Source organism: Typopeltis vanoorti, chromosome 7, assembly GCF_054136105.1.
Source record: "Typopeltis vanoorti isolate ZY-2024b chromosome 7, IOZ_Tvanoo_1.0, whole genome shotgun sequence".
Lineage (NCBI taxonomy): Eukaryota > Metazoa > Arthropoda > Arachnida > Uropygi > Thelyphonidae > Typopeltis > Typopeltis vanoorti.
The window spans coordinates 47,068,944-47,086,509 of NC_143555.1; the positions used below are offsets into that span (position 1 = coordinate 47,068,944).

Genomic DNA, 17,566 nt, shown 5'->3' on the forward strand with positions numbered 1-17,566 from the left:
TATTGCAATACTACTGCAGCTCCCCCCCCATTTCATTGTAAACTAGCTTATAGCATGGAAAAGCATTTTGGGCATAAGCTTCACCACTATTCATTGTTGAGTGTTGTCAATTAAAAATTTCAATTTATTTTTCCAATTCTATTATAATATACTTCTTTTCTTGGAAGTGATCATGGATTGCACTTACTCAACATTTCATGTGCCACATATGGACTTTTATAACAGTCATTCATTCATCCATTTCAAGCAAGCCAATGTCTAGGAATTTATTACCCTTTTCATGTTGTTTGATAATTTATACTTTTAATTTCCATAGTTGAAATGTGCCTTTTTATTTATTTATTTTTTTTTATCACTGTGAATGCATGAATTCTCATTACTTATGTTTCTCAGATGTATTTTGTTTATAATAAGTTGTCAGTTCACTGTTAGTTGTCAGTTCACTAACATGACAACTAGCATTCAAGGCAAAAACAAACAAAATGGCAAGGGCTTTATCAGTTGTTTCAGCTTACTTGGAAAGCTGAATTATAGCAGAATAAATTACAGCTAATTCTTTTTACATGGGCTTTTTTTTTTTTTTACACAATTTCGAAATAACACAGTTTAGAAAACAAAAGCAATTCTATTTTTACATGGAATGTTTTGATTTAACGCGGTTCAAATAGCACTTATTTTTAAAATTTTTGTTTAAATTCAGTTCTGTTAAAAAGGGTATTTCCATTATAATTATTTCCTAGACAAAACTTAAGTACATATGTACTTAAGTCGGCTTACAAATTTTCTCAAAAGCTACGCACTTCATAATGTAAAAATAAAGGGATAAACCTCATCTGCAGATGAGTCGGCAGTTAGGGAATTTCTTTCAAAACTGTCTAAAATTACTGAAAATGGTAGCTACACTCCTGATCAAGTTTGGAAAGCATATGAGACTGGCCTTTTTTGGAAAAAAATAATAAGTAGAACTTATACAGCAAAATCACAAAAAAATTGTTGGTGGCTTTACAGCAGCTAAGGATTGCGTGACTATTATTTTGCAGAATTGCTTCAGGAGATCATATATTAAAACTATTACTCATTATGTTATAGATACCAAGCAATTTTAAACCTGGTTTTACTCCATTTTTCCCAAGTGAGCAAACAGACAAAATGTCAAGTTTGCACCTGCAATTGTTGCAAGACTAGCTGATCCCACAGGTAGTGCAAGACCAAGGCAACTCGTGGTAAAGGTGGAGCAAGCTCTGATCACTAATCTTAATATTTACCCTTAATGCCAAAACACATCTCCAAGAAGGGGATGTATGATGTTTTATATTAAAGGCAAGGGGCCACTATCCAGACCGGTTTCGATCTTTATTGAGGTCTCATCAGTGGGAGCCAGGCTAGAAATACCAAGATTTAGTAATGCAGAGCTTGTCAGTATTTTACCAAAACAAGTTACCATAAGGTGTTATAACCTTATTAAATAAAAATCTCAGGAGGAGATATATATGTAGAAAGTATTTTTAACTTGGGTATAATTATGTTATAGATACCAAGTAATTTTAAACCTGGTTTTACTCCATTTTTCCCAAGTGAGCAAACAGACAAAATGTCAAGTTTGCACCTGCAATTGATGCAAGACTAGCTGATCCCACAGGTAGTGCAAGACCAAGGCAACTCGTGGTTGGCTCCCACTGATGAGACCTCAATAAAGGTCGAAACCGGTCTGGGTAGTGGCCCCTTGCCTTTAATACAAAAGATCATACATCCCCTTCTTGGAGATGTGTTTTGGCATTAAGGGTAAATATTAAGATTAGTGATGAGAGCTTGCTCCACCTTTACCACGAGTTGCCTTGGTCTTGCACTACCTGTGGGATCAGCTAGTCTTGCATCAATTGCAGGCGCAAACTTGACATTTTGTCTGTTTGCTCACTCACTTGGGAACAATGGAGTAAAACCAGGTTTAAAATTGCTTGGTATCTATAACATAATTATACCCAAGTTAAAAATACTTTCTACATATATTACTCATTAATTGATCCATAAGACTGTGGGCAATGAAAGGTGTAGATTTTAACACATTACCAGTGCACTGGAAGGCAAACAAAAAAAGGTTGGGTTACAAAAGAAATTTTTAACGAATGGTTCCATCAATGTTTTGTTCCAGAAGTTAAACACTATTTGATCGGAAAAAATCTGGACTTTAAAGTTTTATTGATTATAGACAATCCTGGCCATCCTGTTTTAGAACACCCGAATGTGGAATTTTGTTTTCTTCCACCTAATACAACATCCTTAGTACAACCACTAGACCAAGGTGTGATCACTACCTTCAAAAGTTACTACACAAGAAGAACATTCTAATACATTCTGCATAAATTAGATAAGGATAATTTACTGACAGTTATATGTGGAAGAAATTTTCTATTTTGGATTGTATGAAACTTGGTGTTATCAGATTTGAAACCATCAACTTAAAATGCATGCTGGAAAGTTACTTGGCCAGAATGTGTGAAAAAGAAAAACTCTGTACCTTTTCATACAACTGAATATCCCAATATCATCAGATTAGCAGATGCAGTTGGCAGAGAAGGATTTGATGATTTTTTTCTGCAGATATTGAAGAATTGATGGTTGATAAGCTTTAGTGATGACAAAATAATAGAAGCTGTCCTTGAGAATCTTGAAAAAAAAAAGTGATGATGATGAAGAGATTCTACTCATTGCAGGATTAATTAAAGGGCTTCAAATGGCTAGTAAATTGCAAAGGCATTTTCTTACGCATGATCCAAATAGTGAATGAGCTGAACAGTTTAAACGTGAACTGAATTCATGTATGGTGCAATATGATGAATTATACAAAGATCTAGTCAAAACAGGATCTCATCGATTAATTACAGAGTTTGTGGTTAAAAAAAAAAAATCCAACCTTCAGAATTATTGAAAATTAGTGCTAATTTAGTTCCTTTTACTGAAGAAAAATGTTTTGCCATCTTTTGGATCAAGCTTAAGAAAAAAAAAAAAAAAGGAAAAAAAAAAGTTGAGAATTTAGAATGGAGGATAAATGTTTTCGTATTGATGGTATGGACCATTTATTCTTCCACTCCACACCGAATGGCAAAACATTCAGTGAAAGCATATCAGAAAGTTGAAAACAGGCTAAAAGGAATGAGGCAAATAAATCATGAAGTCCTACTTGACATATCATGACACATGGATCAGAGTGGCTGTGAAAATATTGCTTTAATGAGAAGCAATACTTTTGCACTTGGAAGGATCCTCTTGAGGAAGAGATCAAGAGGGAGTGTAAGGTGTGTAAGATGTTCTGGCATACATATGAACAATTTGTGTAAGTTTTTCAAGTGATAACAAATGTCTGAGCATCCCTTTCCATGCAATCAGTGCAACTGGAAAAGGCCATCTGAATTTTTGAACATTGAAGTCTGAGGAAGATGACTTCACTATTGGGAAAGTTGGACAGGGAAAAAAACAATGTTAAAAGGAAAGGAAATCAAAATATTTGGAATAGTTTTTGGCATTTAAAGAGCATATGAATTTTAGAAGATGGGAGAAAGAGATTTTTCAGCTAGAGATAAACAAGAAAGATTCTAAGCTAGAATCTCTAACATGGAACATCAGAGCAAACATATATAGAAATGCCTTCAAGATAACCAGAATGTGTAGTTTAGAAAACTACACATTTTTTTTTTTTTTGGAGATAAGTAGTTGAAATAGTGTCAGAAAAAGTATGGTTTCACAGACAGGAGATGGAATAGAACCTAGATGGCGAACCTGTGGCACATCCTAGAATTCTGCTGGCACATCAATGATTTACAGGTGATATCCTTTTATATGCTTATAAATTATTCAACTTTTTTTTTAAATTGTTAGAATACGTACAAGTTAAATTTTGTTTTACATGAGAGAAACTAACCAACAAACACAAAGCCTACTGTAGGAACAAGGCCCAGCAGCTGAAAGAGCCTCTAGCCAACGGCTGAGGGGCATAATGATATGACTCAGCTAAAAGAAAACAACTGTGTTTAGTCGCTAAAACTTTTCATAATTTAAAGCTTATTAATTAACTCACGTTTATTATCTTTAATATTTTTAGCATATGAAAAGTCACCAGATGCAACTTTGTCAAAACAATGGCTTCTAAACACATATTAAGAGTAGCATGGCGGTCATATCTGCCAGGCCTTCTTCCTACAGTGGGCTCTGAACAAATACAGTTTTTCTTTGCATCAGTCGACTCATTGTAGATCAGGGTTTCTCAACCGCTGGGCACTGGCATCAATTATACAAGGCCATGAGAGGTTCTCCTGAAATTTGTCATTTCAGTTTTCTACGCATTTTTCATCGAATAAATAAATATTTTATAGTGGAAATATTCTGAGGATAATATTCATGAATATATCAAAAAGCTCAGACCCAGAACGCCTAATTAACATCTATGTAGGAAATGCCAGTGATCAAGCCATGTAATATATTAAAGTATTCATGAGCGATCTGGAATTTGACATCAAAATCTTTCAACATTCGGAAGTCCGTTGGCTGTTCTACGGTGAAGTTCTCGAGAGGTTATATGAACTCCGAAAGGAAGGCAAGCTGTTTCTAATTGATAAGAACAGTAACCTGTCCCATTATTTCCAGGATAAGAAATGGATAGCCAGGCTGGCATATCTCAGCGATATATTTTCTTATTTAAACGAAATTTGACTAAATGAGTTGAATTTAAATCATCAAGGTCCAAATACAACAATATTTAATGCTTGGAACAAGATCGAATCATTCAAAGAGAAACTCAAACTCTGGTTTAATATGATTGCAGGAAAAAATAATGAAATGTTTCAGTCGCAACCAGATTATATTATGAAAACAGGTGATTTCTATTCACAAAATTCAGTTTCAGATATTATTGAAGCCCAATTTAAGATGTTATCGTCGTCGTTCGAAAAGCATTATCCCAAACATGAGGATCCCCAGAGGCAAAATATGTGAACCCCTTAGTTAAATACAAAGAGACAGCCCTTTTTCATGAAGAAACCCTTCAACTTACTGAATTATCATCGGACAAAGGACTGGACAGTACTTTTAATTCTATAAATAATTCAAAGTTCTGGATAAGAATGAAAAATTAATATCCAAATTTACACGAAATATCAATGAGATTTGTTCTTCGTTTTTCCACCACATATCTTTTTGAAACCACAATTTCTGTCATGACTGTGCTTATAACAAAACAGAGAAACCACCGCAACTTTCTGACTGTCTCTGTTTGGCCATCATTTCAATTCATCCCAGAATTAATAATCTAATCTAACGGACAGAAAACAGCAATGAAATTTTCACTAACCTAACTACAACTTTCAAAAACTCAGTTGTATTAAAAAAAAAACTTACGTTCAACTTTTTCAATAACTTATAATGGCTACGTTAAAGTGTTGCATTTTTAAATTATGAATGCAGCACTTAATATTTAAATTAAAAATATTAATTAGTGTTGGAACTAGTGTTTAGAATTAAGAGATTCATAAATTTTTTAAAAATTAAATTACATATTTTACATATGTATGTGATAATATTCGAAGATAATTCTCACTTTTTTTCCCATAATTAAAGCTAAAAATTTGTGGTGCGAGATATATGCGAGGATTTTCGAAAACCAAAACAGCGTCATCTTCTTTCCAATTATTTCAATCATATATTACCAGTAATTTACAAAACTTGAAATACATAATGAACAATCCTTCACGAATGACCAATAAGAAGTGAAAGCATAGCACAGAACAGACTGCAATGGTTGTACGGTAGAGATAGAGCAGTTATGAAGACGTGCATATGATTGGTGCTGTATTAACAATAACAAAAGATTGCGCGACCCAAAGACAAAGGAAACCGACAATTGTTGAGTTGGAATGTTAATTCTCTTCAACCAAATTCCATAACATCTGAAACTGTCATAACAACATTCATCATAAGATGAAAAGCCAAACGGCTATTTTTTTTTTTTTTTTTTTTTTTTTTGGCAAAGTTGATCAGTTAATGGAATAAAAATCCCTTATTGTTTTTTCAGCCAGTAAGCGAAACAAAGATCTAAAACTACGATCTGAACGTTTCATGCCGGCGAACTGTCAGCGTATCCAAGCTTACTGGCTGAAAAAACGATAAGGGATTTTTATCCCATTAACTGATCAACTTCGCCAGAAAAAAAAAAAAAAAAAAAATAGCCGTTTGGCTTTTCATCTTAGTTATACTAGGTTATAATATAATATAGTGACACACCTTTCTGGCAATCGTATAGCAAAAGTATGTCAGTTCTTTTCACTTAAACTCTGATATTCTAGGTCTAGCTACTCACTGATGAGACCTCAAAAAAGGTTGAAACCGGTCTGGGTAGTGACCTCTCCTCATAATGTAAAACAGTATTACATCTCCTAAGAGCTGTGTGTTTTACATTATGAGAAAATATCAAGAACAGTGAGGGATCTTGCTCCACCTTTGCAACGAGTTGCCGTGGTGTGGCACTACCAAGTGGTCACTTACGCTTGGATACGCTGACAGTTAGTCGGCATGAAACGTTCAGATCGTAGTTTTCGATCTTTGTTTCGCTTACTGGCTGAAAAAACAATAAGGGATTTTTATCCCATTAACTGATCAACTTCGCCAGAAAAAAAATAAAAAAAAATAGCCAATTGGCTTTTCATCTTAGTTATAAAAGGAATATATATTTGCAATGCAGTTGTAAATGCACTTGCTGAAAGAGATGGAGATCTCTCCAAAATTGTATCAGTAACTACTGATGGTGCTCGTAGTATGACTGGAGAGGAAAATGGTATTCTCAATTTATTGACAGAAAGTATTGGACAATTAGTTCTGGGTTTTCATTGCATTAAACATCAGCAGTTTTATGCGCAATGGCTAGTTTCAAGTCACTGGAGATATTATGAGTCGTGTAACAAAATTGGTCAATTATATATCGACACACGCTTTAAATAAATGAAAATTTATAGAATTATTAAGTAAGGTAAACTCAGTGTACAATGGTTTACTTATGTACAACAACGTCCGATAATTAAGTCGTGGGAAAGTTCTACAAAGATTTGTTGAGTGTTCAGACTTTTTTTTTTTACATAATGAGAAAATCATTGAAAAATACAATTAATGAATGTCGAATGGCTTTCGAAATTCATGTTTTTCACTGATTTGTGTTTACATTTAAATGAATTAAATGTTAAACTGCAAGGTGTTAACAATACAGTTATTTCCATGTTTGATTTAATCAAAGCATCTGAAGCTAAATTACAAATTTTCAAAAGAGTCTTATACAACGGAATAATAACAAATTTATCTCTGCAGGCCTGTGTCCTTCACATTATTGCAGCAATCCTCTGTGTTACCTTCACCACATTTTCAATATGTCCCCTAAATTTCAGGTTTCTATCAATCATCAACCCTAGATCTCATCTCCCCTACTTCCTCTAGTTTAACTCCTCCCATAGAGTATGCAGCATCCTATTGATGCGTCCCAAACCTCAAGACCTTACCTTTTGCTGCATTAAACTGACACTCCCATTCATTTGCCCATCTATCTAGCTTATTTAAATCCTCTTGCAGGGCTACCACATCTGCACTATTACTAATAACCCTTCCCAGCTTCGCATCATCCACAAACAACTGAATATCCCCTTACAATCAATGGACAATGTCATTGATATAAAGGCTAAACAATACAGGTCCCAGTACTGTGCCCTCTGGAACCCCACTTGGAACCGCCTGTCTCTTTGATATTGCTCCACCATACACAACTCTCTGATACCTATCGGACAGCCAATCCTGAATCCAGTTGACCAATCTGACACCAGACCCATATGCTGCAACTTGAATATCAGCTTATCATGTGGCACCCTGTCAAATTCCTTTGCTAATTCTAGGAAAATGGCAGTATATGCCTTTCCCTCATCTAATGCTCTTGTAACTTTATCATAAAAGGCTAGCATATTGCTAAAACAAGAGCACCCTTTCACAAATCCATGTTGACTCTCACAGATAACATTACCCTCATCTGCCCAATGCTGTATATGGTCCCTTACTACTTTCTCCAAGATCTTACTAACTACTGATGACACACAGACTGGCCTATAATTAGGCGCTTCCAGTCTGTTACCACCCTTATGCAATGGCACTATCTTACCTTCCTTCCATTCCCTGGGCACCTTTGCCGAAGCCAGACTTTCATTGAAAAGCCAGATTAAAGGCACTGTCAGTTCCCTAGCACATTCTCTCAAAACTCGTGGTGAAATACCATCCCCAGTCCCAAAGCTTTATTGACATCCAGACTTCTCAGTATCTGAAACACACTCTCCTCCTGTACCTCTAAACCTTGAACCTGCCCTATCCCTCTAGCATTAAAACTGACTCCTCCAGGATGAAATACTCCAATAAACATTGAACTATGTCCTCTGCATTAGTCATTATATTCCCATTTTTATCCGACAATTCTTTCTTCGACAATTATTTCTCCTCCTACTGGCCACACAGTTAAAAAAATTTCCCTAGGATTTTCCTTGAATCTAAGGGCCAATCTTTTCTCATATTCCAGTTTTGCCTTCCTTACCATACTAGCCACTCTCCTGGCCTGTGTCTTATATTCTTCATGCATCTTCTCTTCACCTGTCTCCTTATATCTCTTCCATAGCCTCTTTTTCGCATGCAGTTCCTGTTTAATATTGTTTGTCATCCACTTGACTCCAAATTGTGTTCTCTTCTTCACTCGTGGAATACAGCTTACCATTGCTGCTAACAAATATTCTTTCACAATTTCTCAAGCACTAATGATATCCCGGCCTTCCAATTCCTCCCTCCATGAAACTTCCCCAAATTGATGTCTAAGACTATTATAATCACCTGCTTTATACTTCCACATAAGTTCCCGTCTCTTTGATATTCCTGCATGTCTATTCATTTTCCAAGTCAAAACCGTATGGTCACTCTCTCCAACTGGTGGGAGAGATATGTCATCTCAGTTATTATCAACTCTTCTGATGCTATAACCAAATCCAAAACTCTTGAACCTCTTGTTCCCTCTGTTACATGTTGCCTAAGATATTTGTCCCTCAAGAATTCTAGAAATTCCATTCCCATATTGCTACATGCATCTTCCTCTCCCCAATTTATACTGCTGTAGTTAAAATCTCCCATAACAATCATTCTTCTTGTGCTTGGCACGTTCCACTTTCTCAACATCTCCTGGTCCCCACCCTCCGTGCTCCTTGGTCTGTAGCAACACCGCACTAAATATTCTGTCTTGCCCACCTCCACCTCACACCATATGCTTTCAAAATCATTTGCATCACAGCCTTCCAAAGCCTCCACTCTTAGAGAACACAGGTCGTCACTTATCATAAGCAGTACTCCACCACCACGCTTTCCCTTCCTATCCTGCCAAAAAATGCTGTACCCAGCAACTTCTATTCCTGTTATTATATCCTCTTCTGTCAACCATGTCTCAGTGATCCCAATAATCTTTGGCCAGGCTGATGCTATCAGTGTCACCAATTCCTCTTCCTTATTCCGAATACTCCTGGCATTAGTATAAAGCATAAAAATGCCATTGTTTCTATACCCAGCATTATTCCCTCTAGACTCCACTGGGCTCAGCATTACCTGATGTCGTTCCCCCTTCTCCCAAGTACCCATTCCCACAAGAGGCTACCTCCTGCTACCATCCACACTGGGACACACTGGCTCGTTCAGAACAGCAATCTCTCCAGATGCCTATGTCCTTCCTCATTCAAATGCAAGCAGTCTCTCGCATACAATTCCTCTCTGCTCTCAAATGCACTCCAAGCATCCACATATTCCAATCCTCTCTTCTGACACATTCTCGCTATTATGCCATTCAATATCACTGCTCTTCTGCTAAGCTCATCACTATCATACTTAGGCAACACACCTATCTTTCCTCTCCGTGTTCTTTCATACAACCTCAAGCAAGAATCTCATCTCTAGCTGCCCTATTTACACCACCACTCAAGTCATTGGTTCACACCATCACAATCATCTCATCCACCCTTTCACCTCCCTTAACTGCCATAGCCACACTTTCTATCGTTCCTCCTGGCAAACACTCCTCACGCATCCTATCTTGAACAACACGGATCATTGAGTCCTCATACATTACACCTCTTACCACCCTATTCCTCGATTGCTCACATGCATCCCTCAGTCTCTCTCCTGTAACAGTTTCTCTCTGTGCTCCCTTACTTACCTGCTTTCCTGACATCACTCTATCTCTAGCCCCTGTGCTCCCTTGCATTCCTCTCATTCCCTCTCTCTCTCTCTCTCCTACTGTTTCCATTCTTTCCTCTTCTATCATTCCAATATTTGACACTCATTCCTTCTCTTCCACTTATCCTATTCTCACCTCTTCTATCATTCATACAACTCTCTCTCATTCTCTCTCGTCTACTGTTCCCATTCTCTCCTCTTCTATCACTCCCATAATTATCTCTCATTCCATCTCCTCTACTATTGTTCCTATTCTCTCCTCTTCTCTCTTTCACTCCTCCTCTAATTCGCCTTGCATTCATCTTTTCCATTTGCCTAATCTCATCTTTCACACTTCTCATCTCATTCCCCAGACATTCCACCTGCCCTTTCAGCTCATCTATCTCTCTCTGTAAGTCAGTCACTCTTGCTCAAGCAGCATAATCATGAAGATATTTCATGCGTAGACTATTGCTCAGTCATGCTTTGGTAAATTAATGATAAAATCAAGAATAATTTTGATTATGAACACCAGATCTCCACTGAGTCAAGACATCACTGGAGAGACACACTGTCACACTCAAAACGTATGAACCCATGCTTTTCAACTCATTCAATATGGACCACATTTTTATACCTAAGAGGCAATTCATTCCACTCCCAAAGAACCTGCTCTTCACTCTTTTGCTCACACCATCCTTCCTGTTTCCAGGGATGACTTCTTCTCTTGTTCTATCAACCTCCTGTTCTAGGAAAAACTTTTTCCACATTAACTTGGTAACAACCCTCTTACCAACTTATGCCTCAATTACATCCCCCATCTCCCATTCATGAGGTTCTACAAATTGCATTCCCTCAATTTGTCTCAAAGACCAGGCCTCACCTTTTAGTCTTCCCTGGACCATTTCTAATATATCCTCATTTCCATGAAAACAAGGCAACCAAATCTTCATGAAACAATCCACATGAGGACTTATCAAAGAGGTTATGGTTCCATTGTAAAAGGCCAAGGTCTTATGTAGTGCTGACAGGGATCAGATGATTCTTGTCACAACTACCTCTCCTAAATCTTCAAAATTTCCCCATCCAGCATACACATTGCAATACTGAACTGAGAATTCAACTGACTGCCCAGTGATACAGCATATTCAAATCCTATTCCTTTCTAAGGTCCAACATCTTCTTGACTCCTCGTTGTTCTTCCCAATTGTACATAATCTGCAAATAGCTTGCTTATCTTCACTTAAACCCATATCAATATCATTGATACAAATAAAACAATACCGGTCCCCAATCCCTGCACATTTCCTCAATACTGCCCTCCTATACACAACTAATCCCATCTGTTCCAATTTAAAATCTCCCATTCTAAGTACACCACTCTATATGCATCTTCCTTGTCTAATACATTCATTGCATTGTTGACCATCACAGCAAATACAGTTGTTATGAATCCAGTTTTGTATTTTAGCTCTCGCATTCCTCTCCATAACTTCATCATGGGTACACAATGCTCATCCAACTATCATCAAGCAAATTTAATTGAATCATTAAAATGATTCAATGTGTCTACATTCACAGCACACTCAGGCAATGCATTCCACTCACCAACTACTCTCCCTGCAAAGTACCTTCTTCTCATTCCTCTGCTCACACTCTCTTTATACTATTTCCAGCAATGGCCTCTTGTTCTATTCCCCTCTCCCATTCTATAAAAAATCTCTGCCATGTCAACCTAATAACCCCCGACTACCTTATATATATCTCAATTATATTCTCCCTCTTCCTCCTATTTGCGAGGATTTGCAATTTACATTTTCTCAATCTGTCCTCATACTCCACATTCCAAAGACCACTGACAACCTTTGTGAATCTTCTCTGAACCCTTTCAAACATAAACTCGTCACCATGAAAACTAGGCAACAATCTGTGCACAATAATCCATATAAGGCCTGATCGAGGCTTTATACAATGGCATCATGACCTCTTCATTTCTGCATTGTCGGGGTCCTCCACATCATTGCCATCATCCGATGTGCTGTCTTCACAACTTGAAGTATATTCATATATATTTCCTGAAGTATAATTTATTATCTTTCCCAGCAGAAAAAAACTTGCTATAAGAATAACATGTTTAGAATACAAGTAAGAAAATGTTGGCAGAAAATCAAAAAATATGTTTCACAATACTGAACCAAGATGCTTTAGCCTATATTCTGTAGATAATAAAAATGTTTTGGCTAATTTTGCCAATAAATGTTCTAAACGAAATCAGAAATTTGAAGAGTTTATCAGATCTCATTCAATTCAATCAAATCAGGAAGGAATTATAATTTTGAATTCTGTGTCCAATAAAAATGCCAATTATAATTAAAAAGGGAAAGATTATCTTCTTTGTCAGTCTCTAAAACCTAGGAATCATGTAAAAATGAGATGTGCTACAGAAAGACATAACAATATGACTCAACATACATGATAACAGCCTCTTAACTATTTACGTACAATAAGTAATTTAATTTTTTTTTTAATTTTCATTTATTTATTATTATTTTGACAATTATCATGATGTCTGTGAGAAATTTGCACTAGTCAAAGAATTCAGGGCAGTGGCAGTACTGCAAAAATGTGACAAGTGTGGTAGAAGTTACAGCATATTATTATTCAGGACGTGTGTAGAATAATGGTTCATTGTGGGAAATCTGCCTCAGACTGCTGATCATGCATCCTTAGTCTATACTCATAACATTCTACAGACATTTCCAATCGACTCCGCTCATGGAAAGTTATTATTATTATTATTATTATTATTATTATTATTATTCAGGCCTCTATGTAGTCAAAAGACTCACAGTGGGAGGTCCTTCCTAAGAACATAAAGTCTGTCAAGACTCATTGAGGGGAGGTTCCCCCTAAGAAACACAAAGTCTATCATACCACTCCTGAAACTCATTGACCGTTCTCGCCCTCACCACTCTATCAGGCAATGCATTCCACGGCTCAACCACCCTCCATGCAAAGAAACCACTCCTCACCCTCTTGCTCACAGTTTCCTTTCGTAACTTCCAGGGATGGCCTCTTGTCATCACTCCTTCCTGCTGTTCAACCAAGTGAAAGAACTCCCCAGTGTCAACCCTGTAACCACCTCTCAACAGTTTAAAAGTCTCAATCATATCACCTCTCCTTCTTCTATCCACCAAACTCTGCAGTCCACATTCTCTCAGCCGATCCTCATAACTATCCTTGTACAGTCCTGAGACCATCTTTGTCATCCGTCTTTGTATCTTTTCCACAGTTAATTTATCCCCTTCAAATCCTGGAGACCAAATCTGAGAACAATAATCCAAGTGTGGCCTGATCAGAGACTTATACAACGGAATGATAACCCTCTTATCTCTGCAGGTCAGTGTCCTTCTCATAATTGCAGCAATCCTCTGTGTTACCTTCACCACCTTTACAATATGTCCCCTAAACTTCAGGTTTCTATCAACCATCAACCCCCAGATCCCTTGTTTCCCCAACTTCCTGCAGTATAACTCCTCCCATAGAGTATGCAGCATCCCATCGATGTTTCCCAAACCTCAAGACCTTACATTTTTCTGCATTAAACTGACACCCCCCCCATTCATTTGCCCATCTATCTAGCTTATTCAAATCCTCTTGCAGGGCTACCACATCTGCACTATTACTAATAATCCTTCCCAGCTTCGCATCATCTGCAAACAACTGAATATCCCCTTGCAATCCACTGGCAATGTCATTGATATAAAGGTTAAACAATATATGTCCTAGTACTGAGCCCTGTGGGACCCCACTTGTAAACTTCTGTCTCCTTGAAATTGCTCCACCATACACAACTCTCTGATACCTATCGGACAGCCAATCCTGAATCCAGTTGACCAATCTGACATCCAGACCCATGTGTTGCAACTTAAATATTAGCTTATCATGTGGCACCCTGTCAAATGCCTTTGCTAAGTCTAAGAAAATTGCAGTATATGCCTTTCCCTCATCTAATGTTCTTGTAACTTTATTATAAAAGGCTAGCATATTGCTAAAACAAGAGCGCCCTTTCACAAATCCATGTTGACTCTCACAGATAACATTACCCTCATTTGCCCAGTGCTGTATACGGTCCCTCACTACTTTCTCCAAGATCTTAACGACTACTGATTACACACAGACTGGTCTATAATTAGACACTTCCAGTCTGTTACCACCCTTGTGCAATGGCACTATCTTACCTTCCTTCCATTCCCTGGACACCTTAGCCAAAGCCAGACTTTCATTGAAAAGCCAGATTAAAGGCACTGTCAGTTCCCTAGCACATTCTCTCAAAACTCGTGGTGAAATACCATCCAGTCCCAAAGCTTTATTGACATCCAGAGTTCTCGGTATCTGAAACACACTCTCCTCCTGTACCTCTAAACCTTGAACCTGCCCTATCCCTCTAGTATTAAAACTGACTCCTCCAGGATGAAATACTGCAATAAAGTGGTCATTGAACAATTTCACTATGTCCTCTGCATCAGCCACTCTATTTCCATTTTTATCCCATAATATCATTCTTCCACAGTCATTTCTCCTCCTACTGGCCACACAGCTAAAAAATTCCCTAGGATTTTCTTTGGATCTTAGGGCCAATCTCCTCTCATATTCCAGTTTCACTTTCCTTACCACACTAGTCACTCTTCTGGCCTGTGTCTTATATTCTTCACGCATCCTCTCTTCACCTGTATATCTCTTCCATAGCTTCTTTTTCACATGCAGTTCCTGTTTAATATTGTTTGTCATCCACTTTACTCCAAATTGTGTCCTCTTCTTCACTCGTGGTATACAACTTACCATTGCTGCTAACAAATATTCTTTCACAATTTCCCACGCACTAATGATATCCTGGCCTTCCAATTCCTCCCTCCATGAAACTTCCCAAAGTTGACGTCTAAGACTATTATAATCACCTGCATTATAATTCCACATAAGTTCCCGTCTCTTTGATACTCTTGCATGTCTATTCATTTTCCAAGTCAAAACCATATGGTCACTCTCTCCAACTGGTGGGAGAGATGTCACCTCAGTTATTATCAACTCTTCTGATGCTATAACCAAATCCAAAACGCTTGAACCTCTTGTTCCCTCTGTTACATGTTGCCTAAGACATTTATCCCTCAAGTATTCTAGAAATTCCATTCCACTATTGCTACATGCATCTTCCGCTCTCCAATTTATACTACTGTAGTTAAAATAAAATAAATAAAATAAAATAAAAGTTAAATATCAACTTATGTGGCACCCTGTCAAATACCTTTGCAAAATTCAGAAAAATGGCAGTACATGCTTTTCTCTCATTAACTTTTATTTTATTAAAAAAAAAAAAAAAAAGACAACTAGATTACCAAACCAAGAGCACCACTCAACAAATCCCTGCCAACCTTCATAAATAACATTCCCATCATCTGTCCAATTCTGTACAAAAGCTAATTTTTCCAAAATCTCAAATATAGAAAAAATAGAAACCAGTCTATAGTGTGATACCTCCATTCTACTGCCACACTTATGCATTGCCCTACTCAAGTACTAGTTACAAGACATCAATGGCAGAGTTAGTTTCTCAATACATTCCCTTAGAAGATAGTGAAATCTCATCCAGTCCTATTGCCTTATTAAACTCTAGAGTACTTAGTGTTCAAAATGCTATTCATTTTAATTCTTCAATCCTCCAATTTCTCTAAGGAAAAAAAAAACTTGTTTTACCAGGATGAAACATCCTAACAGATCTTTAAATGGCTCAGTATGCTATCTGCATTGGTTAATCCAACTACTGTTTTCTTACAGGAAGGTAATGCATCCACAATCTCTCAGTATGAGATATTATTACGATATCTTTCTCTTACTATTACATATTTAAATGTTGGTTCTATCTTTCCCCACTCATAATATTTCCTTATTACATTTTTTAACTTGAGGCTTATATTCCTATACTTTCTCCATAACCTCTTTCATTTGTGATCCATGTTTTATTTCTCTAGGCATATTTTACCCCAAATCACTTTCTTTTTCAAGGCATGCAATTTGCCACAGCTGCTAACAAATTTCTTAACTAGTTCCCATGCACTACTGATCTCTTTCTTGCTTGCTCTCTTTCTTCCTTCAAATTCTTCCATCCATACTACCAAGTTGGTTTCCATGTCTATTAAATCACCTGTCTTATAATACATATAAACTCTTTCCTCCTCAATACTTCTGCATGCTCATTCATCTTCTGAGTCAAGACTACATGATCATTCATTCAAGAGGGGGGAGGGGCAGAGAGCATGACATTCATCATGACCAGATCCTTGAATACCATAACCAAATCCAAAGTTTGTCCCTCATATTCCACTCTGCCACATGCTGCCTAAGATAATGTCCACAAGAATTCCAGAAATTCAGTTTCCTTTTTACTGTATGCTGTCTCCTCAGCCCACTTTATACTGCTATAGTTAAATTTCTGATAATGATTACTTACTTTGCACTAATTAAACTAATCTACTGAACATTTCATGCTCATAACCCTCACTATTCTCTGGTCTACAGCAACATCTCTTCTGCCTATAGCAATGCACTCTCAAAGCCTATCAAGTGTCATTTTTCATCTGATTCTCCATCCTGAGGGGGGGGGGGAATAAATACAACTCCCTATAAGTAATACTCCACCATCACATTTACTTTACCTATCCTGCATAAATATGCTACTGCTACTTTCAACTTCTGCCAGGACATCATTCTCTCACACAGATTTACATATAAGCTAGACAAGCTAACCTTTAGCACCTCTGCCTGAGTGCAGATAACCTAAACTTTACTTAGGTTATCTGCATTGTGTTAGTAGAGAGGTGGTCTTAAGTTAGGGCTTAGGGAAAACTTTAAATTCTAGCCCTACTCTCAACCAATGAGACCTTTGGACATGCAGTCTATCAATGCCAAACTCATTTCCTTCATTCCTGAAGCTTTTGGCATTTGAAAAGAAAAAAACCAGTACAATGTCAGTATTCCATAACCATTATTACTTCCTCCAAACTCCACTCAGTTCTGAAGTATACCATCCTCTTATCTTCCACGTCACTATTTCTACCTTCAAAAGTGTAGTTTCCCTGAGGATATTTAGGCTTAGGTTCCAGCATACATTCATGATACAATTCAATGCTCAAATCTGCTTCTATGTTTGAATGCAATCCATCTACTGCATGCCGCTCTCATCTCAAATACACTCAAATCACCCACATATTCCTAACTTTTCTTCCTATATATTCTCACCATCACATTATTATCACTA

General features: G+C 37.2%; 1 protein-coding gene across 1 annotated transcript in view; it reads right to left on the reverse strand.

Annotated features, from left to right (window-relative positions):
• The window catches only part of LOC150104646 (beta-1,4-glucuronyltransferase 1-like), a 330,743-nt gene that overhangs the window by 195,977 nt on the left and 117,200 nt on the right, over positions 1-17,566 (reverse strand). The window lies entirely within an intron of this gene.